Source organism: Tyto alba, unplaced genomic scaffold, assembly GCF_018691265.1.
Source record: "Tyto alba isolate M040663 unplaced genomic scaffold, T.alba_DEE_v4.0 Super-Scaffold_17, whole genome shotgun sequence".
In the NCBI taxonomy this organism is placed as follows: Eukaryota; Metazoa; Chordata; class Aves; order Strigiformes; family Tytonidae; genus Tyto; species Tyto alba.
Window position 1 is genome coordinate 1,471,389 of NW_024881279.1, and position 24,016 is coordinate 1,495,404.

At 42.2% G+C, this 24,016-nt stretch overlaps 1 protein-coding gene across 3 annotated transcripts in view; it reads left to right on the plus strand.

Annotated features, from left to right (window-relative positions):
* The first annotated feature begins 7,920 nt into the window (after window positions 1–7,920).
* JAKMIP2 (janus kinase and microtubule interacting protein 2) overlaps window positions 7,921–24,016 on the plus strand; it is a 67,028-nt gene continuing 50,932 nt past the window's right edge. For all 3 annotated transcript variants that reach the window (XM_042790229.1, XM_042790230.1, XM_042790231.1), the window contains exon 1: window positions 7,921–8,066. The gene's annotated coding sequence lies outside the window, so the exon portion shown is untranslated. The remainder of the gene's footprint in view (window positions 8,067–24,016) is intronic.

Consider the following 24,016-nt stretch of genomic DNA (forward strand, 5'->3'; position numbering starts at 1 on the left):
CAGATCTTTTTAAGGGAGATGCTGGGTTTTTTTACGTCAGTCACATATACCAATTAAAATTGTACATCATGGGGTTAAATTTTGGAAACAAATTGATTTCTAAACAGACATGTGTCCTCCAGTACTAACTGTCTTCCTTATATCCTGGTTCAGTCATAGTACTCCACTGTTCATTATTCTTGTGTCCTAGAGTCTTTCTGTACTTAACACATTTCAGTAATGTCCTTTCAAACAAATCAGCAATACTGTTAATAGGTCTAGCTACTTCTCTTCAAGCTGTCATCCTTTGGAGGATCACCCTGTAAAACAAACCAAAAAAACCCATTCGATTGTTATGTTTTTGGAATTATTTTCAAAAGCTTTAACTGCTATTAGCAGAACTGCTTATTCCAAGATTGTTTTAGTCTTTCTTTTAGTATTTCTACCTGATACACTGCAGGACCTGCTGTTTCCAGAATTATAACTAGCCCTTGCCATTTCCTGGGTTATCTACCCACATGGGGTTTCCACTGATACTCTTGATATATTATGTGATTTTCTGCATTTTGTTCTTTGCAGTTTAGGAACTTTCCAAATCTTCTACTGTTTTAAAGCTGTGACTAGATGGATAGCTATCTCTTCAGACATTTATTTTATTAGTGTATGTAGTCAGTGATCAGTAAATATATTTTGCTACCATTCAGCGTCAGTCCACCATTGCTAAAGTGTTCTTGTTTCTCAGGCTGATTATTATCATGTGAGGTGACAATCTGCAATGAAGGAACAACAGAGGATGACATTGGGATATGCAGGAGCTGGGGCAAGATCTTTCAGCTGTCAGAACTTTTGAATGTTATGCTTGACTGTTATTTAGGCACTTTTTCCTACATTCTTGGTGGTAAGCCAGTGCCCCTTTTTTGCTACCTCTGGGTACTTACTGTCTCCCTGGTTGTAGACATGGACCTGTTCCAGCAATGTGAATGTGAATTTGTCCGTATTCTGTTTTATCTTTGCTCAATATTTCGGTTTGGAATCTGCCTGTCTACCTTCCAGATACTGCTTCAGTAGTGCTTAGATACCTGCAGCAGAAGTGTGTTGCTGGAATCATCTGTTTCCTGTACATCCAGGCTGCTGCCAAGTGCAACTAGTTGCAGAATCCAGAGTGAAACTATTTTTCTTGAAAAAGTAATTTCTAAAATGCCTTTCTTTTGTTCAGAATTCTGTACTTATTGAACACAGTAAATCCCAGGAGCTACCAATTGCACTGTCTGAATAAAAAGCAGTTCTAAAATCCCTGCTTCTTTATGCCAGGTGTATGATACAAGCGGTATTTATTTGGTGATTCCAGAGGCCCTGTCCAGGGCTCTTGCAGTACACTAATTGAGGCTCAATAACCACTTTGGGTAAATGTGAATTCCCATCCTCCCTAACTAAAACTTTAATTGTCGATCGCCCCCCATAAATCAGAAACCAGCCTAAACAATAGCCCATGAGACTGTTACAGGTGGGCACGTGTTGTGCAGAATCAAACACACATCTGACTGAAACAGCCTGTTCTTCATTTGACTGCTGCTGTTTAGTAGTTGTTCTCAAAAGGGCATTAAGTGGGTGCTTGATGTCAGGCATTCATGTTTTCTACTCTTCAGCTCATTTCAAATTAGATTCCAGTTCTTTGATTATTGCTTGCCTGATCTATTGCAATTTTACCCAAGAAACCTCTTGCCTTTTCCTTTGTCTTTAGATAGCAGCTTCCCTCAGTTATCCTATTTATTCCAAGCAGCTGGCCTGTTATGAGCAAATATGATTGCTTGGACTGGTTCGCAGACTTGCTCTGTATTGTTTAAATCTGTCCTGCTTGAATGATTTTGCTAACTGATTTTTTCCATTACAGTAATTTACTCAGCTGTGCAAGTAGGTCAAAAAAAGTCATAATGTAGTTGGAATCTAGCTTGTGGCCCATCTAAACCTTATCGTAAATATGTATGGCTAGAGTCTGGCTATGCAGTACGTTAGCTGTGACTCCTGTCTTGTTATAGGACTGTACAAGTCCTCTGTGTTTATTCAGATTAAGCGTTTGGTGTAATATGGTGTGTGTTACTGTGGCTCCTATGTATTTATTTCCTTTTCATCTTTAAAAATAACACAGGGAAAAATTTATATCCACTTGAGGTTTATTATGATTTTTTGGGTACTGACCTTCGTGTGATGAACACTGATATTTACATCTTAATAAAGACATGCTGGATTTTCTTTGAAACTAACCAGAAATAATGTGGAAAAAAATTACTTGTGCTGTGGCAAATACCAGCACAGTGGAAAACAAATATTTTGCTAACAGTACATACCCACAGGGGAGTGTGGAAGAGCATCATAAACATTCCTTCTTTGGAAATCCTGTGATATTTCTCAGTGGGGGGGAAGATCCCTGATTTCTTCCACCACGATTCTTCTGCACATCTGCTAACATGGATCAGAGGAAGGAGTGCACTGGGCTATTTGTCCACCCCTCATTACATGACCTGCCTCCTGAGCAACCTCCTGGCACCTATCAGCCTTGCTGCTGGTAGAGAGTTCACAGGCACGTCATTTCCGAGGCTGCTGAATAATGGAAGTTCTCTGTTACTACAGCGCTGAGCAGAGAATCATGCAATAATAAATTTGAAGGATGCTGACAAGAGGCAGTTGAAGGCAGCATGTGCTGAACTACGTGCACAGGTACTGCCCAGTGCGGCCTGTCTTGCGCTGCTGCTACCTACCATGCTCCTGCGGCTGCTGGAGGGAGCATCCCCTGAGTGAGAAGGGACTGCAGCAAACCCAGGCTATGACGGCCACTACGGTGTAGCATGCCCCAGCCATGCCATTCTCTTGTAAGACAGTGACAGTGACTCCTTATCTGGGCAGAGAGGGCAGGAAGCACTAGTTGACATATCACCCGTGTCAGTGTTACAATCAAAACTGCAACAGTAGAGGCAAAAAGATAACAATGCCCTTGTTTCAGAATTAGTGTCCTTATTCACCCCTACACATTTATTACAGCCTTATCTCTACGTCTGTGGCATGAATTTAATCAAGGAAAAAGCATTTTAAAAGCCCTTTCCCATTTATCCATAGCTTCCTGTGCTTTGCGAGACCGATCATACAGGTGGTCACACAGGAAACCTGCAGGCAAGGCAAGGCAGTATCATCACAGCACTTGGCCCTCTGTACAATGCATTTGCATTGTGTGTATATAGCAGAGGGATCCCATTTTCATAATTCTGGGCATCTCTAGAAATTACTGTCTTGTTTTATGCTCTTTAGCAGCTATTGAACCAGCATTTCTACAGCAGATGGGTTTGAACAGCAAAATTGTCTCTTGACATTTTTTGGCAAGCACTCCCATAATTATTCCATGCAAACCTGAGGACATGAATGAGTCCATTTGTAAATTTCTTGTCAGCCTTTGCTCCTGACTTGCCTTCCTCTGCACAGCAGCAAGCCCTTGCTGTTCCCTGTCACCTTCTGGTCAACTAGCTGGGTAATTCAGTCATTATAGAGACCCTGCAGTTTTGCCCCTCTTACTAGAGCCTCCTACTTGCAGGTAGAGATGGCAAAAGGTCAGCTGGAAGAAGCAGCCCAAATCTACTTAGTGAGGACAAAGTATCCAAAGACTTAACTACCAAAATCAAGGTCTTTACTAGGACAAGGGAACTGTGATTTATCAAAGAATTCTAACTGGTGGAAATACAGGAAAATTAGTGGAATATGAGTGATAAACAGAAAAGGCCTCACAAAGGTTGACTGTCAATAATTTTTTTGAAGTCCCAGCTGAGAATCCTGGGAGTTAGAGGACACAAAGTGCACAGGCAGGGATGCACATCCTGGGGAGGTTATACGGATATGGCCTGGGAATGCAGGGAGGGGCATCGGGAAAGCCAAGGCACAGCTGGAGCTGAACTTGGCTAGAGACTTAAACAATAACACGAAGGGTTTCTTCAGGTGCACAGGGCAACAAAGGAAGATGAAAGAAATTGTACAACTGTACAAACCTGGCTACAACTGACATGGAGAAGGCTGGGTGTGTTGAGTTCATGTATGGCAGGGTTTTGGTAGCGGGGAAGGTGCTACAGGGGTGGCTCCTGTGAGAAGCTTCTTGAAGCTTCCCTGGCTCAAAGTTGGACCTGCCTCTGTCAAGACCGAATCAATTAGTGACTGTGGCTGCGCCTCTGTAATAACTTATTTAAGAAGGGGAACCTGGGAGGAGGAGGACTGAGGGAAATACCTCTGCAAACACGCAGGTCAGCTGAAGAAAGGAGGAGGAGGAGGAGGGGGAGGTACACTGGAGCAGAGACCCCCTGAAGCCCGTGGTGGGAGGGCAGGCTGTGCCCCTGCAGCCCACAAAGGTCACTGGTGGAGCAGATGCCCCCCTGCAGCTCATGGAGGACCCCACGTTGGAGCAGGGGGCTGTACCCAGAAAAGGCCGGGACTCTGGGAAGCCCATGCAGGCACAGGCTGTTGCTTGGAGGACTGCAGCCCACGGCAGGGACCCACGCTGGAGCAGTTTGTGGAGCTGCAGCCCTGTGGGAAGGACTCATGTCAGAGAAGATCACGGAGGACCTTCTCCCGTGAGAGGGACCCCACACCAGAGCAGTTCATCAAGAGCTGCAGCCTGTGGGAAGGACCCACGCTGGAGCAGTTCGTTAAGAGCTGCAGCCCTGTGGGAAGGACTCACGTCAGAGAAGTTCATGGAGGACTGTGTCCTGTGGGAGGGAGCCATGCTGGAGCAGGAAGAGCGTGAGGAGTCTTCCCCCTGAGGAGGAAGGAGCAGCAGAAACAATGGGTGTCGAACTGACCACAATCCTTGTCCCCTGCTCCCCTGTGCCACTGATGGGGAGGAGAAACTGGGAGCAAAGCTGAGCCTGGGAAGAATGGAGGGGTGTGGGAAAGGTGTTTTTAAGATGTGTTTGTATTTTTCACTGTCCGTTGGATTGGTAAATTAAGTGGTGATGGTGGTCAAATTAAACTGATGATTAAATTGATGGCAAGTTTGCTGACAACACCGGGCTGTGTGGTGGCTGACACGCTGGTGGGAAGGAATGCTATCCAGAGGGACCTGGACAGGCTGGAGAGGGGGGCCCGTGCAAACCAAACCTCATGAAGTTCAACAAGGCCAAGTGCAAGGTCCTGCCCATGGGTCGAGGCAATCCCAAGCACAAACCCAGGCTGGGCTCGATTGAGAGCAGCCCTGCGAAGAAGGACTTGGGGGTATTAATAGCTGGAAAACTGCCTGTGAGCCAGCGATGTGCACTCGCAGCCCAGAAAGCCACCTGTGCCCTGGGCTGCATCCAGAGCAGGGGGGGCAGCAGGGCCAGGGAGGGGATTCTCCCTCTCTGCTCCAGTCTGGGGAGACCCCCCTGCAGTGCTGGGGCCAGCTCGGGGGCCCCCAACAGCAGAAGGACACGGAGCTGCTCGAGTGGGGCCAGAGGAGGCCATGAAGATGCTCGAGGGGGCTGGAGCAGCTCCCCTGGGAGGCCAGGCTGAGAGAGTTGGGGGGGTTCAGCCTGGAGAAAAGAAGGCTCTGGGGAGACCTCAAAGTGGTGTTCCAGTGCTTAAAGGGGGTGCAGGAAAGATGAGGGGGGACTCTTTATCAGGCAGTAAAGGGATAGGATGAGGGGCAACAGTTTTTAACTGAAAGAACAGATTTGGATTAGATATTAGGAATAAATTCTTCCCTGTGCGGGCGGTGAGGCGCTGGCCCAGGGTGCCCGGAGAAGCTGTGGCTGCCCCTTCCCTGGAAGGGTTCAAGGCCAGGTTGGACAGGGCTGGGAGCACCCTGGGCTGGGGGAAGGGGGCCCTGCCTGGGGCAGGGCGGATGAGACTAGGTGATATTTAAGGCCCCTTCCAACCCAAACCATTCTATGATTCTATGACACCACAGTCTTGCCTCCTAAGGAGCCTGCATACAGAGGAAGGGGCCTACAAGCTACCTTGCTGACTCTTTGCCACAGGATCCCCTAGAACACCGAACTGACCCTGTCAGAACCTGTTAGGATAATTTTACCGTCTCTTTGTGCCTGCAGTCCCAGAGGAGTCATGTGACATTATATGCCTTAGTATTCTTCACAGTTTTTTTTCCCTGTTCAATATACCTCAGACCTTCCATTTAGCTTGTGCAGCCACTGTACTGGTCTTTCAGAAGGCCATTTCCAGAGCTATGCTACCAGTAATCAAAACATGAAAAATAAAACATTTAGGCTAGACATATATAGACAGCAGCTTTTAAAAAACAAAACTGTTTTATTTTGGGCATTGAAGCTTTTTCAATCACTAAATGTGTTAACTGCCCATGGGATATTTCTTATGAAAACACTGTAATCTTTAATTCTATAAAGCCCATTTATAGCATCTTCCACTTCAGGCTCTTAGAGTTTTTCAAATAAATGGCAAGTGCTTCTCCTTTTGCGGCACATTCAAGTGCGTAAGGACAGAGTTCACGTGGGGTTGAACAGAGGAACCTATTGCACTCTTTGGTGTTAGGCTGCACTATATGCATCTAATGCTCAAGTGGATCCCTAGGTATTATGTTACAGTTCCTGCTGAACAAAATGAAGAATAAAATAATTCACAGAATCTCTTACACCACTCTGAGAATAACTAAATGCCTCTACTTTATAGGTGAGGAATCTGAAGCTGGGACAAACTGGTCAGCCATGAGTCAGGCATACAGTGCCAGACACCACTCTGAGAGCTCTGCTTCTGGTGATGGGTTTCCTTCTCCTTTCCTGAGAAATCTCAAGTTTGAAACACTGACACTTAAAGTTAGGCCTAACAACTAGATATTAAGGGGGACTCCGATGGAATTTGCTGTTCAGGGTGGAGGACTCAAAATTCAGCCTTTGTCTGAACTAGTTTTGTTCTGATTTTGCCACTGCCCAGGGAACCGCTTTATAAAATGGAGTTAATCTGCAAATCCAGTACCCAATTATTGTTTTTTTTCTGCATGTTTCTGTGGTTAGAAAAAAACCTCAAACTCACATTTGTCTTCACTTTGTCCACAAAAAGGAGTCTATTTTTGCAGAAAATCTAACACCTTATCTCACCAGGTCTAATAGCAATACTTAGCTTTTCTAGTAGAGCGCCAAAAAGGTAATGACTGGAATTCTCGATACGTTTATTGTCATCAGCCTACCAATCTCTTCCAAGGATGTTGCTATCAGTCTTTAGAAGGATGGAGATGAGGAAGCTTCTGAAGAACCTGAAGAGCAGGGGTTTCTGTGGTCGTTGATTTGCATGACTGCCTCACTGACATTTGGGCTATGGAGAAGCGATGTGACAGCTTTCGCAGTTTACTCAGATATATAAACAGTTCCGATTTACTCAGTTTGGGCTGGAGCTTGTTTCCCGTAACATTATGGGATGCCCTTCCACTGAGGTTCCCAGCCTCGTGGCACACCAGCCCAACACGTCTTGTTGAGGGCTCGTTCTTCTGGGAAGGCATTTTGTCGGCCCGAGGTGTCAGCCTGAGGTGTGACTTCAAGTTCGGGGCCCTCAGGCCTTCCCTCGCTCCCGGCCTACCCGATTTTTCCACGGGAGAGCTCCCAAGCGCCGCGGCCCCGTGGGCTGCGGACGCTCCGTGCCGCCCGAGCTCTAGTCGGAGGACGAAGGCCCGTCACCCTCAGATACCGGGCGCTGAGGCGCCCTGACAGACCCCCGGGCCCCGCTGCCGGCGCGGTCAGCGACCGCCGGGGGCGATGGGGCGGCTCGGGGTGCCGCGGGAGCCCCTCCCAGGGCGCTGCTGCCACCGCCCGCTCCCGGTCCGGCCCGCCGCGCGGCCCCACCGCCGCCGCCGTTCCGCCGCTCCGCCGCGGCGTTGCCATGGAGGCCGGGCGCGCTGCGGCGGCGGGGCGGGGCGGGGCCTGCCGCAGACCCCGGCCCGGCAGCGCAGGCCTCCGCCGCGGGGAGGCGGCGGGGCGGGCGTCCGCCCTCAGCGTCGGCGCGCAGGAGGCTGGCAGGGCCGGTGCTGGGCGCTGGAGCTGCCGCCGCGGCGGGAAGATGGATGTGCCGCGCTCGTCCCTCGCCGCTCGTCATCCTCTCCTGGCCGCGGCACGGTGAGAGGGGTGGAGGGAGGTCGCCCGGGCCCCGCCGCGGCGGCGGCGGCACAATGACTTCGGCCGGCGGTGGTGGGCTGGGGCGAGGGCGACGGCGACGCGGGGGGCCGGGGCGGTGGCAAGGGAGCGATGGAGGTGAGCTGGAGATGGAGAGGAGGGGAAGCGAGCTGGGACAGGTGATGGAGAGGAGATGGAGGGAGAGGTGTGGCAGGACGCAGCCTGCAGCACCGTGCCGGGAGCCGCCTCAGCCGCTCTCTCGTCCCGCACTATTGTGTTCCAGGTTGGTCATTGTCTTGCCTTCTCCGTGCCGAGTGCGGTGTTCGGGGTGTGATGGCTGGGTACAAAGGAAGGGGTTTTTCCAGGGCTGTGCTGTGCGGAGACTGCAGCCGGCAGCGCCTGGGCTGGGCCTCAGTGAGATGGCATCTGGGGGTGGGCAGCCAGCGCGGCGGAGCAGCTGTAGAGGCACTCCCCTGGTTTATTTTTACTCGCGGTGCATCTTTCCATGTTCCATCATACACAGAGCATTGGGCAAGGTTTCTTGCCAAGCATGTCGCTTTAGCAGTGCACCTGTATGTGTCTTGGGGTGTCAGGGCTGGTGTGTTCGTGGATGTGTGTGTGAAGTCATTCTGCCTTGCAAACACTGACTGCTCAAGATGCATCTCTTTGTACGTGCAACACATGCCTTTTTTTGCACAGCCATTAACTGATGAAACGTGCCACCTGGGGTGACGTGCAATTTATTCTTAAATTACCGGACTGACGTCCCTCGATTTCATTATGGCTACTTAGAACAGATCTAGATCGAGCATTTGGGCTATCTTACGGCACTGGATACTCATTTGTAGTCTGTTTCTATTTTTTGCTGTGAATGTAGATATATAAAAGATGCTGAGTATACCTTATAGGCTGGGAACATAGAGAGGTATATATTTTAAAAGTTTAACTTAAGCTCTTGTAGGGAAAAAATGAATGAGATATTATTAAAAACATTTGCATTCTGATACTGTCCTACGCATCATTGTAAGGTGACATGTTATCGTCCCATTCTCAACGTCTCTTATTTGCAGGGTCAGATTCTGCACTGGTGCATATATCATGCCTGGTCTAGCAGTCTGGGTGCCCCACCAGGAGAATGGTTTGTCCCTTTTCAGGCAATAATGTGAGGTTTATTGCCTTCTGCTCTGGCTCAGGTTTTGTTTCTATTGATCTGGCCTGCTGCTCTACATACAAATTCCAAATGCAGGCCCGCTGTGATGTATATGCTAGCTTTGCTGTCACTTGACCAGATTCAGATTGGTGCCTGAGCGAGGTAAATATTTGGTGATTCCAAGAGGTTTTTGGGAAGTGGTTTTGATACTGGTGAAGTCTGAGAGTGGTTAGCTGGTAATTGTTAGAGAGTGTAAGACATGAGTGCTCTATAAGTAGTTCTGGAACAATCAAAAGATGCCATGGGCACCTCAATATAAGAAAGATATCAAACTATTAGAGTGTGTCTGGAGCAAGACAACCAAGATGGTGAAAGGTCTCGATGATAAGACTTATGAGGAGTGGCTGAGGTCACTTGGTTTGTTCTACCTGGAGGAGAGAAGGCTGAGGGGTGCCCTCATCGCAGCCTACAACTTCTTCAAGGGGGGGCATTGCGGGGCAGGTGATGATCTCTCTCTGATGACCAGTGATAGGACACAAGGAAATGGAATGAAGCTGCACCAGGGGAAGTTTGGGTTGGATATTAGGAAACGGTTCTTCACTGAGAGGGTGGTTGGTCACTGGAACAGGCTTCCCAGGGAAGTGGTCATGGCACAAATCCTGTCAGAATTCAAGGAACATCTGGATGATGCTCTTAGTCATGTGGTTTACTGTTAGGTAGTCCTGTGAAGAGCAGGGAGTTGGACTTGATGATCCTTATGGGTCCCTTCCAACATGAGATATTCTGTTATTCTAATCAAGTTAGTGGGATTGCAGCCACTTTCACCCTTGCTTCCACAATGAGCAAAATCCTGAGGAGGACTGTCAGGGCGGAAAGGCTGGAAAGTTTCTTTTGGGATTTCCATAGTAGTTACCTGGTGGAGGGGGCTGCCAGGAGCTGTTGATGTGACTCTTTGGCCGGGTCCCTTTCCCAGAACTGTGGCAATGTGGTAGACTGCTGGGATTCTCTGGATGTCAGCAGAGCTCCAGGCTGCCAGTGACAGATGCTGCAACCTTTCTGACTTGATCTTGGACTGACAGTTCTGTTTGTGCCTAAGGTAGAGAAACATGGCCCTCACCTCAGAGAGGAATCTGAGCCAGGCATTTCCACAGTGTCCACCCCAAGCCTAACTCCAGGCTCTGTGATACTGCAAATGCTAATGTATTGTCTCAGCCTTCCTTCCGATAACCTTGTCCCTGTCACCTTTCAGTGGCTTCTGATAATCCCTCTTCTTCCAAAAGCCATTCCCAGCTAAATAATCTTCTGAATAGGAACTTTTGTATCCTAAGTATTAGGAATTGAACATAAAGTACAGCTAAAACATTGGTTGTGTGTTAAGGAGGCGATTGGCTATTGTAATTTGTAAATGTATGCTGGGTTCTGGTAGACTTTTTGTTATCAAGACCTTAATGTAGCTGGAAAGATGCTGCATAATTCCTCTGTCATTATAAAGGAGAAGTGACCTCAGGGTATTCAAGTCAGGAAGATGCTGTGAAACATAACTGGCAAAATGATGCCCAGAATAGTTTCAAATTTTGATTTCTATTCATCCATTTGATAGACAGTTGATATTGTCGTTTAAAGGTGTATAAAAATAGTCCTCCAACTGTAAAAAAGGTATGATGGTGGTTTCTACTTGTCATAAGGCTGGTATAACTCAGGTGTTACTCGAGCAGTTGAAAGCCAAGTAGTTTGTTAATTATAACTTCTTTTTTCATCTCTTCTTTGTAACCAAACTATGGGACACTGAAAATGCTTACAACTTGGCTTTTGCTACTGAGTCATGGTAATTTTTCACTGTGGTCAATATTTGTGCTTTCTGTTTGCTTTGTGAAGTTGTGAGGCAGCAAAATAGTCCTTACCAGACATGTGGATTTTGAATCGCTTTCTAGTCAGTCATTCATTGTATCTTCTGGATTCCTTCAGATTTCTCTTTAATCTTTTTGCATGGCAATACAATATTTGGGTTACAAGTCTGCAAAACAAATGTTTTTGTTTTATAAAACAATTATACAATTATTTTACTTGAATTTACAATGGTGTGTTTGCATTATGTATTTCTAAATCAATAGCTTGCTCAAATTCCCAGCAGCTAACCTTTACAAAGTTCGTCTATAAATCTATATCACTTGAAGGTCTGGTCTTTACTAGATTATAACAAATTTGTCTTCCCATCCTCAGATATGGATTCTCTGCTGCCTTCTCTTTTGTAATTATCTACATCTGTGTCTGGATAGACGACAACTGCATTTCTAACTTTGGATGAAATATAACTCCGTGCTGAATAATAAAGCAAACTGAGAAAATTGTTTAGATATAAGAGCTGCTATGGTATGCCAGGTCTTCTTTTATGTTAAAAATGCTAATGCAAAGTATAATATTATCTCAGATTATTTTATCAAAAATAACAAAATTAATTATTTGAATTAATTGAGAACAGCTGATGCTAAAATGCATGTTGTCTCCCATTTTCACTTTATGCATTCCTTCCATCTCCACCTAGGAGGCAATACCTCGGTTACTGTTCAGCACCTGTATTCTATTTGTCAAGCTATTTGTTGAATTTTGTTGGAATTGTTTATTATAATATTCTTTTAAGTGTTTAGGGGAAAGACCTGTTAAACCTTACATTGCAGGGACTGTAAACTAAAGGTCTAAGTAATGTGGAAATTAAAACTGAAAAGAAGAAGAAACAGCTGTTGAAAATTGCATTGAGGTCCCAGGTGGTTTAAGGTAATCAATAATGAGAGAGCAAATAAAGTTGGGAGAAATAGTAGAATCAGGGCTTCTGGACTTTTTTTATTATTTCTTTTTTTTCCTGCATGTGCACAGGTTTGTTAAAATTCACTAAGTTGATTTTCTTTTAAAACAGATGCAGAAATATTCTTCATTATTAATTTTTATGGTGTATGCAAAATCCTAGAAATCTTATTGTTACAGCTGATAGAAATTAATCAGAATCAATACTGTATGGTTTTGCATGTATTTGGGGTAGGTTTGGTGTACAAATATTTTAGTGATGAATTTTAAAAGTACTTAAAATTGTATTAATACATAATATACACTTATTTTCATGAACGTGAATGTTACTTTTGTTCTTGAAATTCTGGTATTTGTAGAGAAGTCCTTAGTTTTTTAACTGTATTTATTTGTACTTAATATTTAAGGTTCTGCAAGCTGCTCTATATTGTCTCTGCATTGGTGAGGAACAAAATGAGATGCAGTCATTTTTGGAGAATGAGCTAGGAGAATCTACTTTAATTTAATACAATCCTTAGTAATATCCTTGTCTCATCTCCCATCTCTGATGGGGAAATTGTAATCACTTATAATCGATCTTAGATGAAGAAAGAGTATGTGGGGACTGTTGCACTTGAAGAACATAGTGATTTACAACTGAAATAACAATTGTGTTGGTTACAATTTAGTAGTTTATAATTAAGCAAAAGATTGCATTAATTTATTTGGAAATGCTTTTAAGAATGAACCTGTGAGTTCAGAGTGTGTCCAGTAAGACTTTCAGAGGCACAACTGATAGCTAATAAACATCCATGCATATCCAGTGGTATTACTGACCTAGTGGTATTCGGCCCATGTTTGCAAGGTTCTGTGTTAGCAGATCCCTTCTGAATTGCATCACATATTTTTGTAGGTCACAGCATGACCTACATGTTTTCATTTTCTTGGAATATGCAGTCGGTGTCAGTGATCTGTGTGGTAGCCTGTGCTAGGTGAACTCAATGAAGATGTAAGCATTGTCATTGGAAATTGAGTTGAAATTATATACTGTAGCTTAATGCCTATTAAATTCTCTCTGAAATTACCATAAGGTATTTTCCTGGTTTCAGATGCAGCCTTAATGGAAATCTGTGTGTTCAGCACAGTATGCTGAATGTCTTAGAAGTGAAACCTTTTATTTTTTTTTGTACTTTGCCACATCATATATGAACCAGCATCTCAGCTGGGTTTACTGGGTGGTGTTTCATGCTTACACCTTTGCAAGCTGAGAATCCTACTCTGCTTATATGGGAGGAGAATGCTGTTCCTCTGATCAATACTAGCTGATGCTTCCATTTTTAAAGCAGCACAGTTCAGCTAAAAATCATCCTGTAAATTTCAGGGGTAGATTTATGTAGTAAACTGTAAGGATAAATTCTACATTTAACATGAGTTTCAGTATATCCTGATTGTTTATTTGTTGAGTCCTGTTCTTCCCATTATGAGTAGAGCTACTTAAGTCAGCATGTATGGTGTTACGGGGTATGTTTTCATTTGATTTGTTTTGTTGAGGTGGCAGGGAATGACAGTTACTCGTCCCTCAGCTGATCAATGCCATTGATGGAAAAGAAGATTTCTAATGTTATCTGATGAAAGTCCTGTTTTGAACCACTGTTAAAAGCTTACAGACTCTAGGAATATTGAAGGAACCTATCTTTCAACATACAATAGAAGGGTTAAGAACACAATTCAGGAATTAAAAAGACCAACTCTGGTCACAGTGTATGCATAAGTGAATAACCTTGAGTGTTTCTAGTGAATGTTGCTTGTAATGTTTTTATTTTCAAAAGTATTTTGACTGTAAAAGATGGATATAAATGACCAACGGGATATTCACATATGTACTTACGTTTCTGCTGTAAAGCTGATGTGAAGAGACAAACTGTAATCCATGTTGGTTTAGTTTTTGCCGAGCTTTCCTGGTAATGGTAATGTTCAGATTCTTTTCCCGGAAAATGGGAAGAAAGGGCAAGAGCGATACAGGATGTGGGAAGTTAGAGCAACGTGTACATGAGGTTCTGCAAGGCGTTAATAATGATATGGTAGGAAAAGAAAATACATGTTTTTAAGTTATTTTGAACTGCAAGCAGGTAGTAATCTGGTTGGAAGTAAGGTGTCTGGAAAATAAAACAATCATAGAGATCTACATTGTTAAAAGTGAATGTGGGAGGTCAGAATGCAGATTATTCTTATTCATTCTGACATAAATATCTGCCTTCAGTGGTTGTAGCGAGACTTGAGCTAAAAATGGCAAAAACTTTCACAAGTTAACTCTCTTTAAATAGAAAAATTACTTAAATATCAGAAAGTAGTGAATGTAAAATATCCTTCCCTGATATCTGTAAGACAATAGATAATTGCAGGCATGACCTTAGAAAGAAAAAAAAAAAGGAAAGTTTTTCAGGAGAATTATATGGGGCATGAACTTCCCTCACTGTTTGTTGTTTTCTTGTTTATGTACATTTCAATTAAATAAAAGACTGTTTTGCTAGCTTGTTAAAATCAAAATCATAGGAAGGAGAGCCTGATACTATAAACTCTGGGAACTGCAATGTCTCATTTTCAGGCTATATGTGTTGTCTTTGGCAATGGTTGATTGTGACCCTACTTGCATAAAATACATATACAAAAACATCTTTTTAGTAAACTAAGAATGGGCCTTGAAGAATGTTCCAAGTACAAAACCACTGTAATGTTTTCTCAGACTTTCATCCTTCAATGAGTTGGACAGTTTGATAGAGTCCATCCTTTTCCTGACAATCCTGCCATTCTTAAATAATGTGTCTAATCTGTGTCCATATACATCTCCTACTGAAAAATATCAATTCAGGAAAATTTGAGTTTCCTTTCAGGGTAGGGCAAGGTTTCATGTTTTCACCAGTAGTGTTCTTCTCAATGTGCATTGTGTTAGGGCAGCTTCTAGGGAATTAATTGTATGAAGAAGAGACAGATGGTATTTTAGCCACAGAATACTAGAATATTGGTTTAACAAATCTCCTCAGCTTTTCTGCGGATAACAATAATGCTTCTGTCCCCTTTTGCCTGTTTCCATGGAGCTTCCAGCAACTTGGATAGAGTTTTTTGGTTCATGTTTTAGAGCAAGGGCCAATGGTAATTTTAGCATGAGTGGCCTGGCAGCACCAGATTAATCCTGTATTCCTTGTGCAGAGCCCCAAATATGAGGGGTATTGTGAGTTCAATTCTGAAGGTATTTTAGTATTCCTGAAAATTATTTTGGTATTGATTAAAAATCTAACTACAATACTATGATTTTTGTGTAGTCAAAAGCAGGGGATGTTTAGGATTTGTTATCACCATTTTATCACCATTTGTTTATCACCATTTGGTAGAATAAAACACATGTAAACTATTAGCATGTGAAATTTGCCATGCTCTGACTACAAAAAGAAATACAGAGCAGAATTGTATAAATGCTTCAAATATTTGCAGCAAGTCTGAGCTGAGTTTTTGGATTGATTTTTGGGATGCTGAATTATGATGTCATACTAAAATAATACAAATCATGCTTTTAATCACAGTTTTCATTAATCATGTATTCTGTTATGTGACCTAACACACACGGCATGTAATGCAATAATTAGGGCTTGAATTTTATTCTGAAACAATGAAAAGCATAGATTAAACCTGGTAAATAATAGCCAAGGCAAAGACTTAATTTTGGGTTTTTTTTTCAAATCCCACTAGCAAAATGAGACGGGCTTTGGAGAGAGAGAGAATTGTGTATGGTCAGTGTTCCCCTTGTAGCTAACAGAATTGTTGCAGTCATGGGAATTATGTAGAAACGGTATTTCTTTAAAATATTGCTTAAGAGCAGATCATCAAACAAGCATGAATCCAGTCTTGCTACTGGGATGAAATTTCCATCAGGTAAGCACTGGAACTACTCGTCTAGTCCCAAGGGAATTTCACCATTTTGTGGGAGTAGAAAATGTATCTCAAAATTATTGCAGATTGTTGGCAGAGATGGTGAAGTAAACAATGGCCACAAGGATTTGCTGGAGATGAAAAACCTTCATGGTGGTACTTGCATTAGTTTTCTTAATTTGCATTAAGAACCTGCAAACCCAGGGAAGAACTACTAAAGGCCACAGAGTTTGTTTGATTAAAGCTTGCAGAAGTTGTCTTTTTGTCTAATATACAGGTGGATATCAATTTGTACCCCTGAACTGCCATCAAGCTTCTCTAATTGAAAGGCATAACAGCTTGATTTGGGACTTTTCCTTGCTGTGTTCTGAAGTTCTGGTTCTTGAGTCAGCATTGGGATCTAGAGCCAGGGTTCTTGGATCAGCAGTCTTGATTTGAAAAAAAACCTGATATTAGGGTTACCTAACCTGAATCCCAGCACCCTCTTCTGGTGGAGGATTGGGTCAGTGGAGTTTTGAATTAGCATGCTAATCGTTTTCTTGGCAAGGATTGAAATGCTGGCTCTGGGCCTCAAAGAAAACAAGTTTAGATTAGAGTTTCTGCTTGTTCACACAGCTAAATCCACTTCAAAGTGCAACGACTGTCACCCTGTCCTTTATCAGAGCCAACTGTCTGAAAGCAGGGCTTTGGGAGGAGTGTGTGTATGACTTGTGGTCCCTATCTGCTCTTGCCCTTAGAAAGCAGAAAATCAAAGTGTAACTGAAATTGAAATATGACCCTTAGGGTAAGCTCAGATGTGGTGTGACCTTCTCTATGGGCAAGAAAAGTAAAAGCTCCCTTCTTTTAATTTCAAGTTCAGATATAAGCAACTTTTTAAGTGGTGGTAAAATGACTGCCCATGTGACAAGTTCCTCTTTAATGGAACATAGAAGATGACACAAATGAGACAGTTCAAGAATTCCTGGTAGTCCCTCCCTAATATTTTAGGTGCTACATTATCCCCCAAAACCTTCTGCTGGGACTTCGTGGATTTTGGAGGATTCGGTCAGAGAATGGAAAGTAGATTTATCTGCTCTGTTACAGGTGATCAGTGGATCCCTTGAAATGGACAGAAAATAGGAACTAGTGCTTGTACCAACATCCTTTCTGAAGCATTTTTTTCTTTGTGGTAGGAATTTCTGAGAAAGGTAAATATCACTCTGTAATACTTGGAGTAAGTAAGCATAGTCAGTCAAATGTGCCCTGTTTCTCCTTGTTAATGGAACAGGTTAATATTAGCAGTTCACTGAGCTATTAACTTGTAAATATTGTTGAGTAGCGATGGTCAGTTGTACTGAACTGCACAGTGCTTGCTTGTGTTTCTGTTGTCCCCACATGCACAGAGGAGCTGAAACTGGCCCCCCTGCTCTGGAAGTCCTGAGTCCGTTGATATTTTTTCCTTTTTGATAAGCCTTGCAGAATCAAGTATACTAGTATGAATAATGAGCAGATTTGCATTAAGCACCTTACTCTGTTGACACAAGGGGAACACCAGCACTTACAGAAATGCCGATGAGGTTCTCAACTCCAGCCTAGGTTCAGTGAGACCACCAAATCCAAACTTGCCAAGGGACTGGCTTGACAGTAACTTACGGAGGGAGAGTCCCTTCCAGAGCTAGCATGTGATGATGACTTAGTTATGAAATATATGTCTGGGGATACTGCACATTAGAATCCAACCTGACAAGGGTTTGCAGCTTCTTCAGTCTGCTTTCCTTATCTGTGAAGGAAGCAAGTCTTTCTTGCAACTCTTGAGATCAGCTTGAGAATGGAAGTTGGGGAAGAGTGGCTGCTATCTGTTACAATTTTTTTCTTTATGCTGTAAAAGCTGTCGTGCCAAACAACTAGTTGATGTCAGATTTGGTAAATAAATTTCACAAAACTCACAGGTGTTGTGAATTGAAGCAACCCTTTTGCTACAGTTTTCAATAACTTTTAATTAGTGCTTGGTTTGATGGAGTTGCTTGGTTTTGACACAGCTGTTTCATTTTGAAGTGTGACAGTATATAAATCAAAATAGTATTCTCAACAGTGATACATTGATTTCACAATAGCAGGACAACTTAATAATACAGTTTCATTATTTCCAAAAGAGAAATATAAAAGTTTCCATTTCTTTTCTGTTAGGCGGGGAAATTCTTAATTTTCAGGATTTTCCACACTACGTAAATAACGAATTTTTTAAAAACCAGGTCTAGATTTTGAGACTGTATTGAAATCTACTTAGATTTGATCCCTTTTCTTCCTTCCCCCCATCCTGCAGGACTTTCTAATTTTTTTAATGCTGAGAAGGGAAGAGATTTGGAAATTACACAGAGCGGATTTGTCTTCTAGTATTAATCATGATCTGGTCTTGAATTTCATGCGTTCAGACTCAGTAATGTCAGTGCAATTTTAGGGACAGATGCAGCCCTCTGGTTAATAGGGTCATATTGTGAATTTAGGGGGTTGTGCAGATAACTATGTTTTGTTTGATGATGCTGGAGTCTTTTGGGGGACAAAGAAGTAAATGTTGACCAGGAAGATAAAGCACAGCGCTGTTAGATTTGGAAACAAAAATACAAGCCTAATGTTTTTCATCACTTTTAGCGATATGACAAAATATAGTTTTTCTACTGCATATTAGTGAATTTCCTTATGAGAGTGCACTTCTATGTGGCTTTTTATTGCATAAATGCATGCCTGTCTTTAGTTCAACATTTTGTGTTCCTAATTCTAGCCTAATCTGTGCTTAGCATGACTTGTCTCTTTGTTTATTGTACCTGTGCCATTGCGCACATCTAGCCTATTGCTTCCAAAAGTAATGAAGAATACCTCCTATCTAAAAGGAGCTATCATACATTGAAGAACTGCTGGATTTTTTTGACATGTGCAAAGGTACACAGATGCATAATCTTATTTTGTCTTCATAGTAGCTGGGTGCAATTTCTTGTGAATTGAGAATACATTTCTACCTCCCATGGACACATGGATGTCTGAGAACCCTCAGAGAGAAGGGCATTTGCAATCAAATTGTTTATGTTATGTTAATGTTTGAGATACATTAACCATCAAGAGACGGCAAAGAAGCATAGTTAGTGGCTGCTGAAGCTACTTACTTTTCATTTCTATCCAGGCAGATGTGTTTTTTAAAAATGCTATCTGCACTTAGACCTCCTGAAGGACATGGCTCTGCCAAAAAGGCAATATATTTTCCTTTTGGTCTTTAAAAGTGGATGCCTGAAAAGAATATTTACTAGCAAATGGAGGCAATCTATCTATTTCACAATTGTATAAACAGTACATATGAGATGTCCAATAAGTCTCTTAGATGGCTAATAATTAAAATTTCCTCCATGAAGTGTAGTTTTATATTTGTTAGTGAAGATTTTGATCACTAAAAAGAACTTCAAATCTTCATGCAGACATTTACTATGTCAGAATAATTTGTTAGGGACATGCATAGGCCTAAGGTGGAGATGCCATTTGGAAAAGAAAAAAAAAAATCTTCTGTGACCTCCTCTGGGGGTAGGAGAGACAGAAAGTAAAAGAAGAGTTTTTAATGTGTTCATTGTTAAAATAACTTTTTTCGAGGACCTGGAAAAAGGACTTATGGATGGCAGGGAACAGTCAAGGTATTAGCAAGTAACTGAAATATATGATTAGTTCTAGTAAAACATTGTCCTCTGTCACTTAAGACTTTACAGCAAAAATCTGCGTAGCGCTAAAGAAAACAGCATCAAATTCCCTATGTATATATGGGAAGTACGAAACTATTGCCCAAAATAGAAATGTGCAAACTTAGTGATTGTACTAGTGAAAAATGCAGCACGACCAAAGGGTGTTCCAGGAGACATGAAAACTTCAGGGAATCTTTTAACATCTAGCCAGAAAAACGCCACTACATTTAGGTCATAGAATCACAGAATGGTTTGGGCTGGAGGGGACCTTTAAAGATCAGCTTGTCCAACCTCCTTGCCCATAGGCATAAATACATGCTTGTCTCTTGGTCCACATTTTGCGTTCCTAATTCTAGCCTAATCTATGCTTAGCAAGACTTGTCCCCATGGTCAGGGATATCTTAAACTATATCAGGTTGCTTAAAGCTCCGTCCCACCTGACCTTGAACATTTCCAGTGATGGGGCATCCACAACTTCTCTGGGCATCCTGTTCCAGAGTCTCACCATGGTCATCATAAAAAAAATGTCTTTCTTATGTCCAGTCTAAACCAACCCACTTCCAGTTTAAAATCATACACCTTTCCCATCTTATTACTGCAGTTGCATTTTAGCATCGTGGGATATGATAAAATTACATGGGGCGTATCCCTGTCTAGGGCTCAAAGTCTATGAATAACACTTCCTCACAATTATGCATAAACTTTATTTTATCCTGTTAGTAACTGGGAGCAAATATGATAGTTGGCAACGTGGCTAACACTTCACAAAAAACCCCAGCCCTTTATTTTATTAAATGAAGTTATTAAATAATTGGCATGATTTACTTCCTGCATTGGAAAGGCAGAAAATCTGTTAAGTATTTGACATTCCACCATGTGAAATGAGATCATAAAACTTCTTGTTTTGACTTGCTGCTTCTCAATAAAGCAAACAATGTTGCGCATACCCTGTTTAACTCCAGAAATCGGTACAATATGCCTAAAGCAGCTTGATGTGCCTCATAAAACAGAAATCTGGTGTGACACAATTATCCAGAATGCTTCACTATATATTTTATGTGTAGATATATACTTTTATTTAAAACAAATACTTCTTTCATAATCATGATTGGTTTTAATTTTTTTTCCCTTGATAAACTTATATCACACAAACAGAAATATAGGATTTCTGAGAAGGAAAGTTCATGCACTGTGTACTAGCTATAGCCTACACTAGCTATTCAGTCAAAACTACACTTAACTTCATTAGGGCAGCATTTGTTTCACTTATTTTGCTTTGAATCCAAAGATACTTCATAGATCTCTTAGCTCAGATACCTTTTTTCTATCTGAGAAAAGGAAATTCTATTTTGAGAGGAGACTGCTGAGTCTGTTCTTGATTTTCACAATAACTCAAGGTGTTTTAGGACTCCTATGGCTGGGTCTCATAAATCACTGCTTTGAATTGTGGTACAATTATATTCATATCCCTTAGAGAATGCAACATCTGTTAGTGAATATTTTCTGTTCTTCTCTCCAACTTTCCCTGCACAGTTTTGCCTACTTTGTTCCAACTTATTTTCATTTCAATCCCAACCTAGAATACCAAACACACCTATGATTATAATGTGTCTTCTAACATTCAAGTCTATGGTAAAGAAGGGTGGAGTGATACTAAAAAGAGCCCAAGCATCCCTTGGAGAAGTTACCCGATGGAGATGAAAGCTGGGAATTTCTGCCCATCTTCAATATGCCTCTAGAGCAGACAATACCTATATGGCAAAGGGGACAGTTCAATTATGTTTTACTTTAAACCTAATTAATTTGGCTTAATGATGCTTATCTGGATGTCTCTTTGGAGAGGAAATTAAGATGTGTTACTATGAATAATCTGAATGCTGGTTAACACTACTGAAGTGTTCTTAGTCAAACCAGAGCTCTGAATTTTCAGTCTCTTACTACCCACCCATCACTACAACATTCTAATATGTATGTGCCATTGTTCAAAGAGCAAGAAAAAACATCAATACATTAATTTATTAATTTGTCAAGATGAAAGGCAGTATGGCTGATTAAGATTCCAAGAGTAAATAGAATCATGTTTCATTACTTTTTCCCAAGTCCCCAGGTTCAGCTATAAGTACATTTTATGAATTCACTTAACCTGGGAGACATATGGGTCTCCTAATTTCTGCTTCTGTTTCAGTCAATCGCAAAATTCGGCTTTACTTTAGTAATGTACGGATGTATGGGTTAAGCAGTTTTCAACTGAAGGCACTTTTTCCTATTTCAACTAAGATTTTTTTTTTTTTAACTGCAGTTTGGTAGAGAAGTGGATAACCAATTGGAACTTCTTGTTATAGGGAAGGCAAACAGAGCTTAGTTCAACAGCTTTTCGATGGTTCTCTGTAAAGTTATTTCACGCAAGTGTTTCTTTGAGTTTTGCTATTTCAGATACCTCTTGTATTTGGCCATCATATTAGGCAACTGTTGCATAATTATCAGAGTCTTTGTTCTTACTTCAAATGTACAGCTATATCCATGTTTTTCTGTAATGAGGCCTGCTGGGAGATGCATTAATGACAGACGAAGTGACTGTGATGTAAAGGTGCATGCTGTACAGTCAAAGTGGACAGCAGCATCTGGAGTTAAAGGGGTAGTTTTTTCTGTCTTTTGGAAAGTAGTTTATTCACAGTAATTACAATAGGATTTTTGACCAAGTTTTAAGATCAGTGGAGCAGAGACTACATCTTAATTTATCCTCTGTCTTACCCTATGCTATGTAATAACTAACTGAGAGGAAGCCTTAGTTCTGATGATTTGTTAGTGTGTGAGATTGCTGCTCTGGATTTGAACTGAAATATTACTGCTGAAACAGGAGCTTTTGTTCTGAAATGCAGGTTTGAATTACATAGGTCCTATCTGTCTCCATACATTAAAAGGAGATTTTCTACTGTATTTTGCATGCTTTGCTTTGTGATACTGATGGTAAATTCCATTTGATTTTCTGGCTGAACAAGGTCTGTGGTGGCTCTCGGTTATACAAACAGCACTCCACAGGGGGAGCGTGCTAGGGAACGTGGTCTACAGTTTGCAAGTGAACTTTCTCTATCAGCCTTAGTATTAAGGTGCTGTCATAGTGTCCTGATGTAGTCATTGTAGCACTCTAGAGGAGAACAGGGATGAGTAAAGGGCCACAAGAAATGCTGTACCTTCAAATGAGGGTTTGGTCAGGTTCACTGAAACAGCATCAGAATTCCCTTGTGTTAAAAGAGGGAAATTAAGCTCCTTTCTTTCCCTCCCTCTTACTGATACATGCAAGTTTTAGTTGAGTTAAACCAACTTTTATAATTGGAGGTCTATTTACTTCTATATTTGAGCACAGGAGATTATGATTCTGTTTGTTTTGTACTTGAAGCAAGCAGAAAATGAAAATTAATGCGCAACCTGACAATAATGCAGGAAAGCTTGCCTGGAATCCAGCATCAGAGCACTGATCATTGTTCCTGTAAAGCTTCACCACTGTTGCTACAGTATGCACTACCCCCCTTCTTTTCAGTCTTCATTTTTCAGTACTTTACCCACCTCCAAACAGGTACACCAGATCTCCAAACATTCTCTCTGCTAGCAGCCACAAATGGGAATAACAATGCTATCAAATTAAAGTGAATACAGGGATGGTGATGAATATCTAATGCCCAGAATTTTATTTTATATGGTTAACAACCAGATATTAAACCACAGTGGATATATTACAGTGTGATACTGCCATTCCTTGTATCATTTGTAAACTAGGATCTTATCCTCCTGAAGGCATAGGCACTCATTTCTCGCTCTGTGACAGACTGTAAGATACTACACACTAAAAATAAACCTTTGTGACTAACATTTTGAGTTGTCTGTACCTTAGATTTAGTGGCTAGTATCTTGCCTTATTCTGTGGCTAGAAGGCACAATTTATTTGGAAGCTCAGTAGCCTTAGAGGCTTTCTGGAATTATGAATACAATAGAATAGGTCAGTTGGAAGGGACCTACAAGTCATCTAGTCCAACTGCCTGACCACTTCAGGGCTGACCAAAAGTTAAAGCCGATTGTTAAGGGCACTCTCCAAATGCCTCTTAAAAACTGACAGGCTTGCGGCGTCAACCACCTCTCCAGGAAGCCTGTTCCAGGGCTTGACCACTGTCTTGGTAAAGAAATGCTTCCTAATGTCTAGTCTGAACCTCCCCTGGCACAGCTTTGAGCCATTCCTGGGAGTCCTGTCCCCGGATCCCAGGGAGAAGAGCTCAACACTCCATGTTCCCTCCTCAGGAAGCTGCAGAGAGCAAGGAGGTCACCCCTCGGCCTCCTTCTCCCCCAAGCAGACAAGCCCCGTGTTCTCAGCTGCCCCTCGCAGGACATGCCTGCCAGCCCTGTCACCAGCT